Source organism: Pongo pygmaeus, chromosome 3 (genome assembly GCF_028885625.2).
Source record: "Pongo pygmaeus isolate AG05252 chromosome 3, NHGRI_mPonPyg2-v2.0_pri, whole genome shotgun sequence".
Taxonomy (NCBI): Eukaryota; Metazoa; Chordata; class Mammalia; order Primates; family Hominidae; genus Pongo; species Pongo pygmaeus.
This window is the reverse complement of record NC_072376.2, coordinates 180,172,738-180,191,036: the sequence shown is the minus strand read 5'-3', so window position 1 is coordinate 180,191,036 and position 18,299 is coordinate 180,172,738. Positions and strand designations below refer to the sequence as shown.

The 18,299-nt window shown below is 37.9% G+C and overlaps 1 protein-coding gene across 4 annotated transcripts in view; it reads left to right on the top strand.

Annotated features, from left to right (window-relative positions):
* Nucleotides 1-18,299, top strand: part of SPOCK3 (SPARC (osteonectin), cwcv and kazal like domains proteoglycan 3) — a 499,153-nt gene that overhangs the window by 222,123 nt on the left and 258,731 nt on the right. The gene's annotated exons all lie outside the window — the stretch shown is intronic.

Sequence of the window (18,299 nt, the reverse complement as noted above, 5' to 3'; positions counted from 1 at the left end):
GCATCTATCCCATACCCCCACCCCCTTGCTCTTTGCCAACAACTTTTTGCTTGTTGAGTTTTCCTTTTCTTTTTTTTAACCTAGTGTGGTCATCCAAATCTTAATTCCCATAGGATTGATATAGTTATAGCATCTTTATTTGATGGTTGCAATATCCAATAGACCAGTACTATTAGACATTTGAGTACTAGAGTGCACCCAAGAGAATCCTCTGGCTGCCAGACACAGTACCCATGGCTATCAATAAGGCTTTTTTCTGAGTTCATAAAAGTTAGTCCAGGGAGATGCATTTTGGATTCCAAGATGCAAAATGGTCCCCCTGAAGAATTGTGCCATATCGGGACTTCAGCAATGACCTCTGCTCTTGGCAGTTTTGGCAAACGTCAGTATCCAGATAAGCCTTGTGAAGGGAAGACCATTAGTTTGCATTGACTAAGTGAAAAACCATTTAGCCAAAAAAAAATTCCTGTGCATAGTCTCTATACATGTCACCACAATCATCGTGTACATGAATTTCTTGAACAACAACTGGAAAGACTGGAGGAAAGACCTTGGGAACTAGAAAAAGAGCTGACTGTTATAAAAGATTTGAGAGCTCTCTCTGGGTGGCAATTATATGGAACAAAAAATCTGTTTCCTCTGAGTGTATTCCTAGAGGATCATCCACCTATCTCTCTCACTGACTTCTTGTCCCAATCATTTAGTCTCGTTCTTCCCATGTCCATAACCAGCTGGCCAGCATATCAACCCTGGCCATGACTCAGGGTCTATTTGTAATTTAAGTCATGTTGCCTCCCACATACAGCACATTATGGGACATGCTGCCCTAAACTCTAACAGGATTTACCTTTATCACTATATTTCACGGTTACCTCTGAAGAGGTTCATAATGCAATGGAATTCATTTCTGACCTGTCCATAAACTTGGGCCATACTTTCAATTGTATCTTTTTCACCATCTGAGGCCCTACCTGTGGGTTGAGGGAAAAGTAGTACAACAATATGGCTCAGCACCTTGGGTATCTGAGTCACTCACTCAGTGTATTTGTCTTCTCCAGAACTTCTTGGCCTTGCTCTTATATATACACATTTTATTTAATGATGGAATGTTCCTACACATTAGAAATCACCCAGTTTATAGTGGGCAAATTGTGCTTCCTAGTTTCTTGGTTTACTCTGGTCAGGCTTGGGGGACAAACTGGATAATATTTTTCAATTGCAGAACAGTTGATGGCAAAAGAGTAATGTGTCGCATGTGAATATCTTAGAGATTTATATTATATTTCTCCTACTGGGTCTTGGATCATAAGGCTCGCATAGCCTGGCTGCTTGCTTCTCAATCTGGATGTGGTGCAGGTCTTTTGTTTGCTCCATGCCCAACCTAGACAAACAGTTTATGAGTTATTCAGTACCAGATGGGAGCAGCACATCCAAATAATGTGTGGGTATCACACTGTGCTCCAAACTAACAGAGCTCCTAGAAACTTTACCAACGTGAAACATCCCAGAACTTTTGCAGGGTTTATCTTCTGTTCTCTGGCAAGTAGAAGAATTACTAAGTAATAGAGGTAGTATTATGGTACTGCAATTATTATTTATTATATAAGCTTAATACCCACTGAAAGAGAATTGGCGTCCACAAACCTTTAGTTAAAATGTACATTTTGTGGTGCTGGGAAAACTGGCTAGCCGTATGTAGAAAGCTGAAACTGGATCCCTTCCTTACACCTTATACAAAAATCAATTCAAGATGGATTAAAGACTTAAATGTTAGACCTAAAACCATAAAAGCCCTAGAAGAAAACCTAGGCAATACCATTCAGGACATAGGCATGGGCAAGGACTTCATGTCTAAAACACCAAAAGCAATGGCAACAAAAGCCAAAATTGACAAATGGGATCTAATTAAACTAAAGAGCTTCTGCACAGCAAAGGAAACTACCATCAGAGTGAACAGGCAACCTACAAAATGGGAGAAAATTTTTGCAACCTACTCATCTGACAAAGGGCTAATATCCAGAATCTACAATGAACTCCAACAAATTTACAAGAAAAAAACAAACAACCCCATCAAAAAGTGGGCAAAGGACATGAACAGACACTTCTCAAAAGAAGACATTTATGCAGCCAAAAAACACATGAAAAAATGCTCTCCATCACTGGCCATCAGAGAAATGCAAATCAAAACCACAATGAGATACCATCTCACACCAGTTAGAATGGCAATCATTAAAAAGTCAGGAAACAACAGGTGCTGGAGAGGATGTGGAGAAATAGGAACACTTTTACACTGTTGGTGGGACTGTAAACTAGTTCAACCCTTGTGGAAGTCAGTGTGGCGATTCCTCAGGGATCTAGAACTAGAAATTCCATTCGACCCAGCCATCCCATTACTGGGTATATACCCAAAGGACTATAAATCATGCTGCTATAAAGACACATGCACACGTATGTTTATTGCGGCATTATTCACAATAGCAAAGACTTGGAACCAACCCAAGTGTCCAACAATGATAGACTGGATTAAGAAAATGTGGCACATATACACCATGGAATACTATGCAGCCATAAAAAATGATGATTTCATATCCTTTGTAGGGACATGGATGAAATTGGAAATCATCATTCTCAGTAAACTATCGCAAGAACAAAAAACCAAACACCACATATTCTCAGTCATAGGTGGGAATTGAACAATGAGAACACATGGACACAGGAAGGGGAACGTCACACTTCGGGGACTGTTGTGGGTTGGGGGGAGGGGGGAGGGATAGCATTGGGAGATATACCTAATGCTAGATGACGAGTTGGTGGGTGCAGCGCACCAGCCTGGCACATGTATACATATGTAACTTACCTGCACATTGGGCATATGTACCATAAAACCTAAAGTATAATAATAATAATAATAATAATAATAATAAAAGAAAAAAAATTTTTAAAAATGTACATTTTGTATTATTGAGAGATTAAAAAACAATCTGGACATGTCTGTGTGTCTGGTTGTTTGAGAAGTCCGTGGGTTCGTTTGTGCCATCCGAAATTATCTTGATTTGGGTTGCTGTTTGGCGCCACCTGGTGGTGGCCGTTTGACCTTTTTGTATAGATATGGGTCATTCTGGCTCCTGTGCAACCTGCTTAGGACAGTGGCTGTAATTCTAGGAATTTCCTCAAGTTAGTTGGTGCCAGTTTTATCAATCTGATCTGGGGAAATCGACCAGAGAGAGGGGTAGGGATGTGAGAACTCTTCTGATCCCTGGCATTTCCCTGTTTAGCCTTCCTTGCCTAAGTTACCACAGTCCCTAGATAAGAACCTTTGACACCCACTTTTGAGAACTTGACTGGGAAGAAATAACAGCCAGTCACACATCACTGTTTATATATCTCCAGTGAGAGGACTGATGGGTGGGCTATCACCAGATTTTAATAGATTTATTTTACCTAACAATTTTTTTCCTTCAGGACTAACTGGCAAGCAATGACAACAGTAAAGAAAACCATCCAAATTTCTGAAGTGTATAAGATTTATAAAATTTACAAATTATATAAGATGACTTAAATAGAAATTTAATGAGCCACTTTGTGTTAATATTTTCTATGTTTTTGCTATAGTAAATATCTTTGGAAGAAACTTTTGATTTTTAAAAGTCTGAGCATTTTAAGATTAAGTTTTTTCAAGGTCCAGTATTCTTATAATTTTTATTTAATGAGTGACACAGTATAATAATATTTTATCAATCAGTTTCAATAGGTAACTCAACTTAACAAATGCTTCTTCAATTTCATTCTCAGGAAAAGTCAGTACTTTAATGAATCTAACAGTATATTTCCAATTAGAATTTGGAATTCACTTTTTCCACCTTTTAGTTCTGGCCCTAAGAAACTGATGCATCTTAACTTACTCCACCCATCTCCTTCAACTTTATCCCAACAGTTTTGAAACCTGCTGCTTTGATTGTTGTTTTGCTTGTATTAGTGGTTATTAGAGGTGAGCTATTATTTTTTTGTAATGGGAAGTAAGCATATGGTTATTTTATGGAAAAAATGATGCTTCTTTCATGTGTCTTTGTGTTGCTAAAACAAAATACCACAGGCTGGGCAATTTATAAAGAACACATACATATTTCTCACAGATCTGGAGGCTGGGAAATACAAGATCAAGGCACTGGCATCTGGTGAGGGTCCTCTTGCTGTGCCCCCACATGGCAGAAAGTGGAAGAACACAAGGGACATATGAACACTGTTCTCACATGGCAGAAGAATGAGAGTGAACTCACACCCAAACGCCCTTTACATAAGAGCCTTAGTTCATTCATGAGGGCAGCACCCCCATGACTTAATAACTGCCCCAAAGACTCCGTCTTTTAATATGCCAAAATGCAGATTAAGTTTCAACATGAATTTTTAAGGGGATGCATTCAATCTATAAGCAATAGAGAAACTTTGAAGACATATTACCCTCTTTGGAAACTGCAAATGCTATTCTAGAAATTTCCCTAGAGGCCAAATAGGCACTTCATCTGCCTTAAAAGTTATATGGCTATTTTACAAAATGTTTTATTACTGCATGCACGGTTTTCCATATTTCCAAACTGCTGTATCTATTTTCATGCTACCTGCTACCTGACCAGTAAGGCAATGCACACATTTTAGATTTCTTTTATGTAGGCACTCCACTGCAAGAGAGCAATATCTGCCTCAATGAGATTTATTAGGCTACAGCAACAAAAGGTCCCAAAGTTATCTCATTTCAATTAAAGTTTCACTTCTGTAACATCCAATAGTATTTCCAAATTCAGGGGGGCTTGTGCTCCAGTCACTCATAACAACCCATGCAAATGCAGCTTTTCCCTCTTTAGTACCTGACCTTCCAGTGCCTTGGAGAGCACCATCTCAGCTGAAGTGGAAATATATCACAGAAGATGGTGAAGGAGAGATAATTATGGGATGAGTCTAAAATTGGTACACATTGCTTTTATTTATGTTCTGTCAATTAGAATTCAGTCACATGGTTATAATTCTTTAGAAAAGAAGATCAGAAAATGAAATGTTCAGGAGAAGAAAAATGACATTTGGAGAATGCTCAGTAGTCCCTAACACACATTTTAATTTTTGGTAAATAAATACCTTTAATGTGTACAGGTACAAAATTGAAGAATACATGATTTATTGCTTACTACTTTTATATTTAAAAATTCAGGATTAAAAACTAAATGCAAATAATTTAAAATAGGAAACTGCATACTTTGTAGTATTTATAAAACAAGTAACATAAAATATGAAATATATGTATATATTGTATACTATATATAATTTTGTATATTTAACATCCTCTATAAGTTATATATGATTATAACTCTGTATATCTCACATACATTTAACTATATATATTTATATATCATACATAAGTGGAAAAATACAGAAACAATAAGTTTGCATCATTTTACCACAACCCTAAAGCTTATCAGAAAAATTTAGCCTTTTATTTTGAATTATAGGACAGATTAGGTTAAATTCTTCTGTGGTTTAGAAGTCTCAGTAGAAGCCTCAAAGGCCACAAACAATAAAATAGGTGCTAAAGACCCAGAGATTTGAAAGCTTAACTCAAAATGCAGGACCACTTAGTTGGATAGTGCAAAGAGATTGTGAAACTAGTTTTGTGAACCTCAGCTCTGAGTTTTACAAGAGAAATTGAAGACTGATCAGAGGGAGGGTTGATATTCACTTACAATGAGTTGTTGGTGTGCCGGGTGCATCCACTGCCTCTTGGGAAAGGGAAACAGCTGATTTTTTATCATTTCAAATGGCTTCATCGTGCTCACTTGGAGAGACTTGTGTCCCACTGATCTTGAGGGACTTGAGAACTAGTGGTGATTCTGGCCTGGATATTTTAATAATAAAAATCAATGGAAATTGCTGCTTCTGTTTGTAGCAGGGCAAAATTGAGGTGGCTTCACTGAGAAAGAAAGTATCTTCCTTCAAAGATAGGGTTAGTGCTTCCATTTGCTGCATACTCTGCTGATAGAAGCCAACATGAAGCTATTCCAAATGGACCAAACAGACCACCTGAAGGACAGGTGGGATTCCAACTGAAGGATAGATAATAAGATATTGGTTCCTCAAAGGCTGCTAGGTAGTAAAAATTGACTAGCCAGAGAGGAGAAATGACCTATCCAGAAGATACAGTGAGACATCCTCTGAAGGAGAATCTCCAAAGAAACCAAAATAGCATCCGGAAGAGGAAGAACCAACAACTGAGCACTGGTCATCGAGTGCACAGATGCCAGCAGGGCCTGTTTTCTTTTCTGCTGTTGTTTTATTTTGGGCTAATGGCTATAGAATCACAAACCATATTTAGTGAGTGGAGGGTATGGGAAGAAGACAAGAATTTTCCTCATCCCTCTCCAGAATTCCAAAATTAAGTAGGACCCCAGGTGGAGAGTGAATGGAATACGGAGACATTCAAAAATATATAATGATTAAACCAGACTGGACATTTCATTATGTAAAGGTGACTAAAAATACTGCCTGAGATTTTATGTGAGAAAAGGAAATATGGGGGAGGAGCCAAGATGGCCGAATAGGAACTGCTCCGGTCTACAGCTCCCAGCGTGAGCGACGCAGAAGACGGGTGATTTCTGCATTTCCATCTGAGGTACCGTGTTCATCTCACTAGGGAGTGCCAGACAGTGGGCGCAGGTCAGTGGGCGAGTGCACCATGTGCCAGCCGAAGCAGGGGAGAGGCATTGCCTCACTCGGGAAGTGCAAGGGGTCAGGGAGTTCCCTTTCCAGGGGTGATAGACGGCACCTGGAAAATCGGGCCACTCCCACCCAAATACTGTGCTTTTCCGACAGGCTTAGGAAACGGTGCCCCAGGAGATTATAGCCGGCACCTGGCTCAGAGGGTCCTATGCCCACAGAGTCTCACTGATTGCTAGCACAGCAGTCTGAGATCAAACAGCAAGGGGGCAGCGAGGCTGGGGGAGGGGCGCCCGCCATTGCCCAGGCTCGCTTAGGTAAACAAAGCAGCCTGGAAGCTTGAACTGGGTGGAGCCCACCACAGCTCAAGGAGGCCTGCCTGCCTCTATAGGATCCACCTCTGGGGGCAGGGCACAGACAAACAAAAAGACAGCAGGAACCTCTGCAGACTTAAATGTCCCTGTCTGACAGCTTTGAGGAGAGCAGTGGTTCTCCCAGCATGCAGCTGGAGATCTGAGAAAGGGCAGACTGCCTCCTCAAGTGGGTCCTTGACCCCTGACCCCCGAGCAGCCTAACTGGGAGGCACCCCCCAGCAGGGGCAGACTGACACCCCACACGGCCGGCCGGGTACTCCAACAGACCTGCAGCTGAGGGTCCTGTCTGTTAGAAGGAAAACTAACAGAAAGGACATTCACACCAAAAACCGATCTGTACATCACCTTCATCAAAGATCAAAAGTAGATAAAACCACAAAGATGGGGAAAAAACAGAGCAGAAAAACTGGAAACTCTAAAAAGCAGAGTACCTCTCCTCCTCCAAAGGAACGCAGTTCCTCACCAGCAACGGAACAAAGCTGGACGGAGAATGACTTTGACGAGCTGAGAGAAGAAGGCTTCAGACGATCAAATTACTCCGAGATACGGGAGGATATTCAAACCAAAGGCAAAGAAGTTGAAAACTTTGAAAAAAATTTAGAGGAATGTATAACTAGAATAACCAATACAGAGAAGTGCTTAAAGGAGCTGATGGAGCTGAAAACCAAGGCTCGAGAACTACGTGAAGAGTGCAGAAGCCTCAGGAGCCGATGCGATCAAATGGAAGAAAGGGTATCAGCCCTGGAAGATGAAATGAATGAAATGAAGCGAGAAGGGAAGTTTAGAGAAAAAAGAATAAAAAGAAACGAGCAAAGCCTCAAAGAAATGTGGGACTATGTGAAAAGACCAAATCTACATCTGATTGGTGTACCTGAAAGTGACGGGGAGAATGGAACCAAGCTGGAAAACACTCTGCAGGATATTATCCAGGAGAACTTCCCCAATCTAGCAAGGCAGGCCAACATTCAGATTCAGGAAATACAGAGAACGCCACAAAGATACTCCTCGAGAAGGGCAACTCTAAGACACATAATTGTCAGATTCACCAAAGGTGAAATGAAGGAAAAAATGTTAAGGGCAGCCAGAGAGAAAGGTCAGGTTACCCTCAAAGGGAAGCCCATCAGACTAACAGCGGATCTCTCGGCAGAAACTCTGCAAGCCAGAAGAGAGTGGGGGCCAATATTCAACATTCTTAAAGAAAAGAATTTTCAACCCAGAATTTCATATCCAGCCAAACTAAGCTTCATAAGTGAAGGAGAAATAAAATAATTTACAGGCAAGCAAATGCTGAGAGATTTTGTCACCACCAGGCCTGCCCTAAAAGAGCTCCTTAAGGAAGTGCTAAACATGGAAAGGCACAACCGGTACCAGCCACTGCAAAATCATGCCAAAATGTAAAGACCATCGAGACTAGGAAGAGACTGCATCAACTAACGAGCAAAATAACCAGCTAACATCATAATGACAGGATCAGATTCACACATAATAATATTAACTTTAAATGTAAATGGACTAAATGCTCCAATTAAAAGACACAGACTGGCAAATTGGATAAAGACTCAAGACCCATCAGTGTGCTGTATTCAGGAAACCCATCTCACGTGCAGAGACACACATAGGCTCAAAATAAAAGGATGGAGGAAGATCTACCAAGCAAATGGAAAACAAAAAAAGGGAGGGGTTGCAATCCTAGTCTCTGATAAAACAGACTTTCAACCAACAAAGATCAGAAGAGACAAAGAAGGCCATTACATAATGGTAAAGGGATTAATTCAACAAGAAGAGCTAACTATCCTAAATATATATGCACCCAATACAGGAGCACCCAGATTCATAAAGCAAGTCCTGAGTGACCTACAAAGAGACTTAGACTCCCACACATTAATAATGGGAGACTTTAACACCCCACTGTCAACATTAGACAGATCAACGAGACAGAAAGTCAACAAGGATACCCAGGAATTGAACTCAGCTCTGCACCAAGCGGACCTAAAAGACATCTACAGAACTCTCCACCCCAAATCAACAGAATATACATTCTTTTCAGCACCACATCACACCTATTCCAAAATTGACCACATACTTGGAAGTAAAGCTCTCCTCACTAAATGTAAAAGAACAGAAATTATAACAAACTATCTCTCAGATCACAGTGCAATCAAGCTAGAACTCAGGATTAAGAATCTCACTCAAAACCACTCAACTACATGGAAACTGAACAACCTGCTCCTGAACGACTACTGGGTACATAACGAAATGAAGGCAGAAATAAAGATGTTCTTTGAAACCAATGAGAACCAAGACACAACATACCAGAATCTCTGGGATGCATTCAAAGCAGTGTGTAGAGGGAAATTTATAGCACTAAATGCCCACAAGAGAAAGCAGGAAAGATCCAAAATTGACACCCTAACATCACAATTAAAAGACCTAGAAAAGCAAGAGCAAACACATTCAAAAGCTAGCAGAAGGCAAGAAATAACTAAAATCAGAGCAGAACTGAAGGAAATAGAGACACAAAAAAACCTTCAAAAAATTAATGAATCCAGAAGCTGGTTTTTTGAAAGGATCAACAAAATTGATAGACTGCTAGCAAGATTAATAAAGAAAAAAAGAGAGAAGAATCAAATAGGTGCAATAAAAAATGATAAAGGGGATATCACCACTGATCCCATAGAAATACAAACTACCATCAGAGAATACTATAAACACCTCTATGCAAATAAACTAGAAAATCTAGAGGAAATGGATAAATTCCTCAACACATACACCCTCCCAAGACTAAACCAGGAAGAAGTTGAATCTCTGAATAGACCAATAACAGGAGCTGAAATTGTGGCAATAATCAATAGCTTACCAACCAAAAAAAGTCCAGGACCAGACGGGTTCACAGCCGAATTCTACCAGAGGTACAAGGAGGAACTGGTACCATTCCTTCTGAAACTATTCCAATCAATAGAAAAAGAGGGAATCCTCCCAAACTCATTTTATGAGGCCAGCATCATCCTGATACCAAAGCCAGGCAGAGACACAACCAAAAAAGAGAATTTTAGACCAATATCCTTGATGAACATTGATGCAAAAATCCTCAATAAAATACTGGCAAACAGAATCCAGCAGCACATCAAAAAGCTTATCCACCATGATCAAGTGAGCTTCATCCCTGGGATGCAAGGCTGGTTCAATATATGCAAATCAATAAATATAATCCAGCATATAAACAGAAGCAAAGACAAAAACCACATGATTATCTCGATAGATGCAGAAAAGGCCTTTGACAAAATTCAACAACCCTTCATGCTAAAAACTCTCAATAAATTATGTATTGATGGGACATATCTCAAAATAATAAGAGCTATCTATGACAAACCCACAGCCAATATCATACTGAATGGGCAAAAACTGGAAGCATTCCCTTTGAAAACTGGCACAAGACAGGGATGCCCTCTCTCACCACTCCTGTTCAACATAGTGTTGGAAGTTCTGGCCAGGGCAATTAGGCAGGAGAAGGAAATAAAGGGTATTCAATTAGGAAAAGAGGAAGTCAAATTGTCCCTGTTTGCAGATGACATGATTGTATATCTAGAAAACCCCATTGTCTCAGCCCAAAATCTCCTTAAGCTGATAAGCAACTTCAGCAAAGTCTCAGGATACAAAATCAATGTACAAAAATCATAAGCATTCTTATACACCAATAGCAGACAAACAGAGAGCCAAATCATGAGTGAACTCCCATTCACAATTGCTTCAAAGAGAATAAAATACCTAGGAATCCAACTTACAAGGGATGTGAAGGACCTCTTCAAGGAGCACTACAAACCACTGCTCAAGGAAACAAAAGAGGATACAAACAAATGGAAGAACATTCCATGCTCATGGGTAGGAAGAATCAGTATCGTGAAAATGGCCGTACTGCCCAAGGTAATTTACAGATTCAATGCCATCCCCATCAAGCTACCAATGACTTTCTTCACAGAATTGGAAAAAACTAGTTTAAAGTTCATATGGAACCAAAAAAGAGCCCGCATCACCAAGTCAATCCTAAGCCAAAAGAACAAAGCTGGAGGCATCACTCTACCTGACTTCAAACTATACTACAAGGCTACAGTAAACAAAACAGCATGGTGCTGGTACCAAAACAGAGATATAGATCAATGGAACAGAACAGATTCGTCAGAAATAACGCCACATATCTACAACTATCTGATCTTTGACAAACCTGACAAAAACAAGAAATGGGGAAAGGATTCCCTATTTAATAAATGGTGCTGGGAAAACTGGCTAGCCATATGGAGAAAGCTGAAACTGGATCCCTTCCTTACACCTTATACAAAAATCAATTCAAGATGGATTAAAGACTTAAACACTAGACCTAAAACCATAAAAATCCTAGAAGAAAACCTAGGCATTACCATTCAAGACATAGGCATGGGCAAGGACTTCATGTCTAAAACACCAAAAGCAATGGCAACAAAAGCCAAAATTGACAAATGGGATCTAATTCAACTAAAGAGCTTCTGCACAGCAAAAGAAACTACCATCAGAGTGAACAGGCAACCTACAAAATTGGAGAAAATTTTCGCAACCTACTCATCTGACAAAGGGCTAATATCCAGAATCTACAATGAACTCCAACAAATTTACAAGAAAAAAACAAACAACCCCATCAAAAAGTGGGCGAAGGACATGAACAGACACTTCTCAAAAGAAGACATTTATGCAGCTGAAAAACACATGAAAAAATGCTCCCCATCACTGGCCATCAGAGAAATGCAAATCAAAACCACAATGAGATAGCATCTCACACCAGTTAGAATGGCAGTCATTAAAAAGTCAGGAAACAACAGGTGCTGGAGAGGATGTGGAGACATAGGAACAGTTTTACACTGTTGGTGGGACTGTAAACTAGTTCAACTCTTGTGGAAGTCAGTGTGGCGATTCCTCAGGGATCTAGAACTAGAAATTCCATTCGACCCAGCCATCCCATTACTGGGTATATACCCAAAGGACTATAAATCATGCTGCTATAAAGACACATGCACACGTATGTTTATTGTGGCATTATTCACAATAGCAAAGACTTGGAACCAACCCAAATGTCCAACAATGATAGACTGGATTAAGAAAATGTGGCACATATACACCATGGAATACTATGCAGCCATAAAAAAATGATGAGTTCATGTCCTTTGTAGGGACATGGATGAAATTGGAAATCATCATTCTCAGTAAACTATCGCAAGAACAAAAAACCAAACACCGCATATTCTCACTCATAGGTGGGAATTGAACAATGAGAACACATGGACACAGGAAGGGGAACATCACACTCTGGGGACTGTTGTGGGGTGGGGGTAGGGGGGAGGGATAGCATTGGGAGATATACCTAATGCTAGATGACGAGTTAGTGGGTGCAGCGCACCAGCATGGCACATGTATACATATGTAACTAACCTGCGTATTGTGCACATGTACCATAAAACCTAAAATATAATAATAATAATAATAAATAAATAAAAAGAAAAAAAGAAAAGGAAATATTAGGTGCAAGGAGAAATAGTAGGTGTAAAAAGCAAAACTCATCAGGAGCAAATTGAACACTGCAAACACTTTCTAAGAATTAGACTGTTTTTTATTAATACTTGTACTCTATTAATCAAGATCATTTATTATACAAGTTATAACTGTATATCAGCATAAAAAACTGAACTTGAATATGTGAAAAAATAGAATGTTTTTACTTAGTCTATAGTATTTGGTTTCTTCTCAAGTCCCTAAAAGAGAAAAATCTCTTAATAAGTCCCTTCTTAAGAAAAAAAAAATGTACAATATGACATGTTACTTACTCTAATTTAACAATTAGATAACAATTGAATAAAATAATTCAATCTAATCAATATTGGATGTTTTAAATCAATATCACCCAATATTGAGTTTTAATCAATATCTTGTTTTTAATTTTTTTAAAGACTGGAACAAAGGTTTTAAGTACAGATGTGTTGAAAGCTGTGTCAAACATTGCTATCAAAATAGCTAACACACACATGCATACACACACACACACACACATACACTCATATACAAATGGTCAGGGTGGGGTTGGGCTGGCAGTGAGGATGGAGATGGTGAGAGAAATGTTCTTAACTCAGGTATCTGCATTGGATGTTAAGTCTCTCAGCTGTCTCCTCGTTCACTTTTCCTCTTTCCGAGATAGTGTCTGTCTGGGTGTAAGGTGGGCATGGCTGGTGAAGGGGAGACTTAGCCCTGCTGAGTACAGACTGCAAATTATCTATGATGGCCTCTATCTGTCCAGTGGCTCTACTCCACTCTGGAGACAAGATCACTTCACTCTGGAGGTTGGGTCTCATGCCAAGCCCTAGTGGCTCTCGAATTAGTGACTGTGCTGGGTAGGAACTGAGGTGGCCTTAAAAGTGCAAAGATTTCCTTTTGACTGAGCAGCTCTCCTCCCAAGGTTATTAAGATATGTTCATGTCTGAGACTGTCCCAGAACGGTTTTGTGTGATGGTCTCTGTGTTACTGTACAAACGGTAACAGTAACACAGGGGTGCAAATGATCCCCTGCCCCACTGTTTGGAGTTTTACTCTCACTCTTCTGAGCATTGCCCAAAAGCTGAGTTGAAGCCCAAGGAAAGGGAAATGGGAACCCAAGTTCGATTACTTTGCTATCTGCCCTTGTTCTTTCTCCATTTTTCCCCTCATTTATTCCAAGATAGAAAATATGGGAAGGCTCTTATATTCTTCGCATGTTTCAAATCTTGTCTTTACTACACCCTAGCCTAATAGAGATCCATTCCATTCCACAGAATAATCCTATATCTTGGTCTTTCAGATTCACTGTTGATAGCTTAAGTAGGGACAGCAATGGTGTAGTTAGAAATCTGGGAAACACTTTTCCAAAGCTTTGTGTCTCAAAGTAATTAAATTGCAAGTTCAGCCGTGGCTCACACCTGTAATCTCAGCATTTTGAGAGGTCGAGGCAGGTGGATCAGCTGAGGTCAGGAGTTCAGTACCAGCCTGGCCAACATGGTGAAACCCTATCTCTAGTAACAATACAAAAAATTAGCCCGGTGTGGTAGTAGGCGCCTGTAATCCCAGCTACTCAGAGACTGAGGCAGGAGAATCGCTTGAACCCAGGAGGCGAATGTTGCAATGAGCTGAGATTGTGCCACTGCACTCCAGCCTGGCGACAGAGCAAGACCAATTAAAAAAAAAAAAAAAGATTTTCTGGGTTCCTTTTGTATCTTTCAGTGACATATCCAGGTTTCTTCATGGGGAAATTATATGCAATATAGTGAAGATTTTACGTTCTAAAAGTTAATTGAGCAACACAAATTTACAATTTTCCAAACATTTTATCTAAGTTTTAAAGTTGAACAAAAATATATAGCAGCATTTTATCCTCTTTAACCTTTTTTACTATTGATCAATCCTGAAATACTTTAGAATCTCATGTTTCAGATTCATTGTTGTTCTATGTTTTTTAAAAATTATGTTCTTTTTATTCTCCAATAGCTTAATCAGAAAAATAAATTTCTAATATTTAATATCAAAAACTACTTACAGACTTAACTGCTTAGCCATTTGTGTTGCTTGCATTATTTTTCATATCATCAAGCCACATATTATAATTCCACAGGCTTTCCTGTCAGTTTCAAAAATTGGATTCTGCTATAACGATTCAGTCAGGCCTAATTGGATCCTCAATTTACAACCCGAAGAAAGTTACTATAAATACTTTTTGAATATTTTGAATATTTGGATAAATACTTTTTTTGACAAAAAATTCCCAGTGTCTTTAGATTTTTTAATTAGGCACTTTGGCATATTAGCTCACCAGGTACGGCAAACTATTAATCTGATAGATCAATGTTACAGATGCAGTTCTTTAGTAAATAGAAATTAGGAATTTTCATTTGCACCACGACGAACTATAGATTAGCATGTCTAACAAAATAAGGTTACCGAAAGGGCTATGAGTGTCAGAAACCACTCTAACATTTGATGCAATTACTTGGATAACTTCTGGGTTTTAATCTAATCACACCCAAGTAGATGGCAGTCAATGAAAGTTTTGTTTAACAACAGTCAGATCATTACTTTCCAATGGATTGTTTTTTGTAAGCAGTGATATTAATTGGAAATGACAAACTGAAGACTAAGAAAGATCCATAAGGCTCACTTACCTGCCAGGTTGATTGTTAACCTTGCTTAGCTAAAATAGTTTATTATTCTTGCAATTGCAGTTCTATTTAAGCAACATCAATCTCCTGAAAGACGAAATTATTTGAAAAACATTTACAAAGCTTTAATTTGTAAACTAGGTTCTAAAAATTTCTATGCAAAATTAAAGATAATTGTTAGGTTTAAATTCTATTAAGTTGTTACTTTAGCCAGTATTATTATTGGTTTTACAAAATAGTCTCAGTTTTAAAAGTCTGGACATATATAAAGCCTCTTTTCATTTTTAGAGTATTTAGATTCCAGTAGTGAAACCCAAGTCTTTTATAAATATTGCCAACAGTATTTGAATGAAGTTTTGGGAAAATGAGATGCAGTTCTGTGTCTTCTTTCATGTCATAACTTGGTTTTTTAAAATTAGTTTTATCTGTCTATAGAGAGCAGTATTTAACTTCTAGAGGAGCACCCTCCATGAGTGGGGAAAACTGAGTTACACTATCTAAATTTTAATAGTGGAATTTTTGATGTTTTATTTCTGATTGCATGGTTTTGTTGCCCTGAAATAGTTGATTTAAAAGGCTTTTAATATTCTTATATTACAAAAATATTTTTAAAAATAATAATATCTGAGAAAAAAGACTAATTTTCTTTTTCATTTAGATATAATTTACTAAAATAAAATGCAGTAATTTTAACTGTAGTTCGAGACATTTTTGTGAATGCAGATACCTGAGTTAAGAACATTTCTATCACCATCTCCATCCTAATGGCCAGCCCAGCCCCACCCTGACCATTTGTGTAAGGTTGTGTGTGTGTGTGAGTGTGTGTATGCATGTGTGTGTTAGCTATTTTGATAGCAATGTTTGACACAGCTTTCAGAGAAAACATATCTGTACTTAAAACCTTTGTTTCAGTCTTTAAAAAAAATTAAAAACAGGATATCTCTCTGTCACCCAGGCTGGAGCATAGTGGCATTATCATAGCTCACTGCACCCTTGAACTCCTGAGCTCAAATAATCCTTCTGCCTTAACTTCATGAGTAGCTGAGACTACAGGTGTATGTCACCATGCTCAGCTAAATTTTTATTTTATTTTATTTTTTGATGATATGGAATCTCACTTTGTTGCCCAGGCTAGTCTTGAACTCCAGGCCTCAAGCAATCCTCCTGCCTCTTCCTCCCAAAATACTGGGATTGCGAGCATGAGCCATCTTGCCTGGTCTGTTTTAAGGCTTAGTTTCATTATTCTTTAAAAAGAGTTTATGTGAAAATTATTATGTTTACCTTAAAATAGACCACCCCCCCCCAAAAAAAAACACTCAAGAAAAAGTAGAATTTATTTAGGGAAGTGGTGAGTTTAGAGTCAAAAGGATTTTATCGCATGGAGGAAATTCTGTGTCCTACTAAAGGGCTGAGAAAGGCAGATTGTTACTCAGAGTGGGCCAGAGATCCTCCAGGAGGAGCTCAGTAGAAGTGCAGGGCACGTTACAAGAGATTTTATAGGGGTTTCATAGCTAATCAACCAAAAAACAAATGATAATAGCTAAATATATTGCTTTCTATGTGCCTGTAAATACTCTAGGCACCTAACACACATTCATTCAAATTTACATACACATCTTTTCAACTCAGTGTGAATTTTTAAATGTATTTCGTATGTGTTTATGTACTACCTCCAAGGCCAGTTAAATCACACAATTATAGAATATTTTATTTTACATTTCAGAATTAATAGCCCAATTTTTTCAATTTACAAATGAAAACATTAGGTTTAGGATGGTTAGGGGATATCATCAAGGAACTACAGATAAACATTACTTTATCAAGCCAAAGCCAAAATTGTCATATTAGTAGGGACTTTCTTTTATGATTCTATTTGAGACAGCCTTTTTGTGTTAAGCAAATCATAGATATATTCAGTTCTAACACCGGAAAGGCAATCCCAAATATAAATCCTTAGGGTGGGAATTCAGTATTTTCATCTTTATTATATATCATGTAATAGATTACAAAATGGAAACATAAAAATATTTTATGATAATATTTTATAATACAATAATTTTATAAATATTTATATTAATATTCACTGTAACACATACAGTAATCAATATTCTGAAAGGCATCTATTTTATAAAAGAAATCCATTAGCATTTATTTTATCAAGAAGTTTGGAAGACAATATGATGTATTGACAAAGAAAGCAAATGGTAGAGAACCAAAGAGAATGGTATTTTAAAATCTTCCTCAATCCTTTATCTAGAGTAGAGCAATAGTAGAATAAATTTCTGCCTTCTAATAGCATTTAGATTTTTCATTAGCTTTGATTTGTCACTGTAGTAGCTATTGCTTTTAATAAACATGCATTAGGATATCATTGAAATAAATATTATGGTATTTTGGTATTTATTTATTACAAAATAAATTAATCCTGCAATGCATCAAAATTTGCTAATAGGTAGCCCTCTACATTTCATATTTGCAATAGGGAGATCAGAGTTAGAGTAGATGGATTTTATACAACTGAAGTAATATTAAGGTTTGAAACTAATAAAGTCAATCCAAAGACTCACTGTATTTAATCACTTTTAGTACCACAAAATTGGCTGTCAGAAGTCTAATTAACTATCAAGTATTAGCTCTACTTTCTATGCTGCTCAGTTGCAAAACCTTTCATTATAACATCTGGCAAGTTTAAAAAAATCCCAAGAAAACTGCTTCTTCCTATAGCTTTACAGCATAGAGTTACAGTGAAAGAAACTGCTATCAGAACAACAAAAACATATTTAATGCTTTATTATTAAATATTAAAATGATTTTAAAATCATGTAAAAGTTACTAGTCACTTCATTTTTTGTGAGAGCACACAAGTAAGCTTAAAGAAACATTTTAGCAAATGAATGGTGGCTATGTACTAATTGCATTATTTTGTGTTGTGATTTTTCCAAAATTGCCACTAAACTCTGAGTTTTACTATTCATCTGCTTTTAAATCATGATAACTGTCCAACTTAGTCTTAGTTTTCTTGATT